General features: G+C 42.9%; 1 long non-coding RNA gene across 1 annotated transcript; it reads right to left on the reverse strand.

Annotated features, from left to right (window-relative positions):
* Window positions 1-228: 228 nt before the first annotated feature.
* On the reverse strand, window positions 229-4,395 carry LOC134471802 (uncharacterized). Its single transcript, XR_010041472.1, has 2 exons — window positions 3,610-4,395; window positions 229-1,201 (listed from the first exon to the last, which is right to left on the reverse strand). It is a non-coding gene; the product is annotated as an uncharacterized LOC134471802 (long non-coding RNA).
* Window positions 4,396-5,060: the final 665 nt, after the last annotated feature.

Consider the following 5,060-nt stretch of genomic DNA (forward strand, 5'->3'; position numbering starts at 1 on the left):
AAAGAACAATTACCAAAAAGTACCACTTCACTGTAGATCAGTGATGGTGAAACTTTCAGTGATATAAACAGATATTCCAGGATACAATCCAAAGTTACCATAATTTCAAAGAAGTGGAAAAATGTGATCTATAACTTGATCTGACCCGCAGATCAATCTGTGGGGTGTACTTGGAGGGGGAACGGGGATTAAATAAACACATGGGGGAGACAGAGAGACTCAGGCAAGTCAAGAGAATCCAATCAAGCCCCATTTATTCCAGAAGTGATTACATCTTTTATAGGCCAAGGGCAGGCTGGAGGGACAGGAAGAGACTACAGGGATGAATACAACAGGATCATTGTCACATCCAGGTATGTGATGTAAGCAGGAGAGGATTATGGTTAATATAGGCAGATGCATTGTGCCCATAGGAGATAGAGACAGGGAGGCAGCAATGGTGCTCTCGCACGGCTCCCTATATCTCCTCCCTTTCTACATTATTTAATTAGGAGTATGGCAGGCCCTGGGAGGACAGCATCTGTCTTAGGTCAAGGACCTCATTACATGAACCCAACCAGGCCTTACCCGTCATGGGCTTGCAGGACAGCAGTTGGTCCTGCGCCTGCCTTAGGCGGCCGATGGAGTTAACATGCATGTCCTAGTTGCCCGTCTCTGACTGCCTGTCCATTGCCCAATGGCAGTTAGGCCGCATCGTCATATGGGCCATTCGTGGGAATTCCTTCCCGGTAGGTTGGTTGATCTGCCATCTCCAGCTGATGATAGTGTATCTAAATGGGCTTTGCTGTAAACGTGTCTATCTGGTTATTAATGAGCGTCATAATCCTCTGAAAAATACAAGGACTCACAGAAAGGAGAAGCAATAGGGCAGCTAGGGGACTCAAAAGGGGAGCTAGGTAAGGGAAAAGTTCCCCCCAACACACACATCGAGGAGAAGGGGTTGGCAGCCATTTGTTGTTGTTGCTGTTGAAGTCATTCTTCTATTTCTTGGAGCTTGCCTCGCATAACACCAGATGCAGTCTATTTGGCTGATTTATGTTCCTCCAGACCTAGAAGAGCCTCTTCCACACTCACAGGGGGTTCTGTGCATGGCTGTCAGCAGTTGTAGTCTGTTTGGCAGGGGTCTAAATCCACCATGGGTGTGGTATGATCTGAGGAGAAGGCTGAGTAGGCAGCATAAGGTTTCGAGGAGTTGTGTCATCTGTAAGAGAGCACAGGGGGTTGTGCCTCAGGAAATGACATTATTCTTGGGTGTCACATGGGGTCTTTGAAGAACTGTCTACTTGTTTTACAAGGTGCTCAGGGAGCCATCTAGCCTCTCTGTCTTATTGAGAGTAAACACATACTGAACTGCGTCCCCATATGAGAATGGGGTCAGGGTCATGCCATGAATTAGTCAGGGCGTCTCTCCATAGTACAGAAGCAAATTGTTTTGTGTTTCAGTATGCCAAAAATGCATGGCTGCTGACTGTCCAGAAGCATCCAAATTTAAAAAATTAAGGATGAATAAGGCATGAGATAGAATATTTTTAGGTGTCCTCCTTGTGGTACCATTACCCCCTTTTCATTTTACCAATAGTGAGTTTTAGGGAGAGATGTGCCCTTTTAAGTATGCCTTGACCTTGAGGGTTATAAGGTATGCCTTTTATATGATCAATATTAAGATGTTGACAGAAACGAGCAAAGGCAGAACTAGCATAGCCTGGAGAGAGGTATAAATGAAACCACTAAAGATATCTATAGTTAAATAAACATATTAAAAATTGCCAAACTCAGGAATGTGGGTGACATCCATTTGCCATAATGCATTGGGGATAAATCCTCTAGGATTAACCACAAAGTGTGGAATTGGGAGGTGCACGGCACAAGAAGGGCAATTTTTTATTATCTGTCTGGCTTGTTTTATAGTGATCTTAATACAGAATTACAGAAAAATAAACAGTAAGAAATCACCAGTTGATAAGTTACATATTGTCATCTTAGAAATAGCTGTTCAGGCTATAAAAACCAAAGTATGTAAAGTGACATTCAAACAGTGACACTGCCAACAGCTCCGCCCAACGATCCAACAAAAACCCACTAACATGTTTATGAGTCCCACACACTTGCCTTCCATCTCAAAGAAGGCAAGACCAAACATATCAAAACAGAACAAACGGTTGTTTAAAAAAAGATTTAAAGAAATACAGATTTTAAAGCAAGTCTGCTGGAGATCTTCATTGTTCATCTAATTGTCTCTAGTTTCCTCCAAACAGTTGTCCCCATCTTTACTCACATTAAATACATACTGCATATTATAGAACTAATCAAAACATTACAGGATGATGAAGGCTTCTCAGGTTTTTAAGATCTGACATTGGGGAAGACAATAGTAACTACCATAGTGTCTCTCATTCTCCTTTTAGCAGCTGTCCCCATCCTTACATATGCTGAAATTAAACTTGAGACTAGACCAATATCACTCTGATCAGTTAAATGAGTCAAACTAATTGACATTGGAATCTCCACCTCTGGAGTCTTTTCTGTAAAATGACCAGTCTCTCCACAGGTAAAACAGTTTTGTTTATGCTTTTGAGATAACAACTGCTTAACTGTAAATCCTTGCAAGGCAGCAGCCATAGCAAGGCCTTGCTGACAAGCAGTTTTAATGTCAATGGTACCAGGGATGGAACTCACAGCCTTTTGTCAGGTAGGCACCTGTGCCACTGAGTTAAATCTCCAGCCCTGGGGACTGAACTCACAACCTTGTGCTTGGTTGGCAGGCACTTATGTCATTGAGCTAAATTCCCAGCCCCTGCTTAATGCTCCGAGAGAGGAATTCATATCACCCTTAAATTGCTTTTGGGCCTTTTTGCCAGCATAGGCATCTTTCAGTATTAATATATTAAGGTCCCACCCATTTCTAGCTTGTGTATTACGCCTGGCGGTCTCTTTGCAATTTTTGTATTTTCCGATTTTTACAAAAGATTATCCCCACCCAATAAAGTCACTCAGGCCAATCTTTGTCAATCTGTAGGTGTGAGCCAGCCATCAGCCAGAGAATTTAAAACAGCAAGAGTGAGAGCAGCTGTAAGGCCATATTGGGCAACCACTGTCTTTAATTCTTTTAAAGCTGCCACTGTGAATGACGTATAAGTCCTAATGACTTGCGGAGCTAGCGGCGTGGTGCTCATGCCATCTTGCGGCTGTGCAGCACCGTCTTGGGGAGGTACGTTTGTTTCCGTCACCGGAAACGCAATTTTGGGGAGGGACCCACGCTGATGTGGCAGAAGTGAGGCAAGCACCATTTTAAGAGTGCCATGAGGCCTGCTGGAGGCAGGCACCATCTTAGGGGCACTATAAGGCTGTGTAGCTTGGAGGGCCTTGTGCGACTGTCTCCTCAATCTTAGGATCTGAATGCCACTGGGCAAGCAACTCAGGGATTAAATTCCAATATGCAAAGGTGGTCACCGGAACGTTTTCCGGACCGAAAACCCTATAATAATCTTTTAAAGCATCTCTTACTTTTTTCCACCTCTTGGTATCTATAGAACCCTCTAGAGGGAACCAAGGGCAAACCTTATGAATAAATTGAAAATACTGCAATAATTCTTTTATTCTAACCCTTACCCCTCTTGTCTTGAATGCCTTTATAAGGCCTCCCATGAACAATTTGTGTTCGTTCAAAGCTTGATCCATGTCCGGGAAAGGGAATGGGTCGCCGTTCACTCACTGTGACTCGGGCGGGATGTTGGGCAGTTGTCCGCGCAGGCCTCGATCCTTAATTTAATGTACTTTTGCTTTTAGCCTTAGTCTTTGATTTAGTTTGTTTTTACTTTTCGCTGCGGTCTTTGGTTCAATTTGCTTTCATTTTCAGCCGGCTTTTTTGAACGGCTCCCTCGTTGACTCCCCCGTGCCAGGAGCCCCCATGCTGGGCGCCACTTCATCCAGCCCACGGATCAATCCGTGGGGTGTACCTGGAGGGGGAACAGGGATTAAATAAACACCTGGGGGAGACAGACAGAGAGACTGAGGCAAGTCGAGAGAATCCAATCAAGCCCCGTTTATTCCAGAAGTGATTACAGCTTTTATAGGCCAAGGGCGGGCTGGTGGTTCAGGAAGAGACTACGGGGATGAATACAACAGGGTCATCGTCACGTCTGGGTATGTGACGTAAGCAGGAGAGGATTATGGTTAATGTAGGCAGACGCATTATGCCCTTAGGAGAGAGACAGGGAGGCAGCAATGGGGCTGTCGCATGGCTCCCTACCTATAACCAGGTGAAAAACACATTAACAAGAACTGTCCCAGAACCAGGGATATAGATCAGCAGTACAAGAACCTGCCTGGCAAGCACAAAGTCTTGAGTTTGATTCCTAGTGAAAAAAAAAGTCCCAGAAATTGCAAGTGTGATGGAATGATCACACAAGGACTTTATTTTTTTATTTTTATTTTTTTTATTTAAGAGGAAAAAGAGAAAAACACAAAACAAACCAAAGTGGCGTAAGGGTACACGCAATACAGAACTACAAAACAAAACAAAACAAAACAAAACAAAAAACCATAACAGTAAGAAATTACCTGCTAGTAGATTACACACTATTTTCTTGAAAATAGTTCCTCAAATCACAGTATCAAAGAACACAAGGTGGACATTCAAACAGGGAGACTGCAAACAGCTGTGTTCAATGTTCCAAAAACATTGATAAAGTCAGCTATTTAACACCCCCAAACACACTTGCTGTTATATCCGTTAGAGCTCCTTTTCTTTTTTTTTTTTTTTTTCCCTCTCTTTTTTACAACAAAATTTACACATCTTGGATTTTATTACTCCTCAGTGCTTATTACTTTCTTTGGGGGGGGGAAGAATACAGTCAAATATGGCAAAACAAAGCTGTCAGTCAATACCAAGGATAGACGTAGCACATGGTGTAGAACAGAGTACAAGTTTATCAACAATGGTTATCAACGTTGTCCCTTGTTTCCTTAAAAAGAATTGTCTATCTTATTAGATATTATAAAGTTGGACAAAACAGTAGAGAACAAGACCAATAAAACTTAGGCGTTGTAAACATTACAGG

The sequence above is a fragment of the Cavia porcellus genome, unplaced genomic scaffold, assembly GCF_034190915.1.
Source record: "Cavia porcellus strain 051 isolate PalLab524CR breed Dunkin Hartley unplaced genomic scaffold, mCavPor4.1 scaffold_1, whole genome shotgun sequence".
Taxonomy (NCBI): Eukaryota; Metazoa; Chordata; class Mammalia; order Rodentia; family Caviidae; genus Cavia; species Cavia porcellus.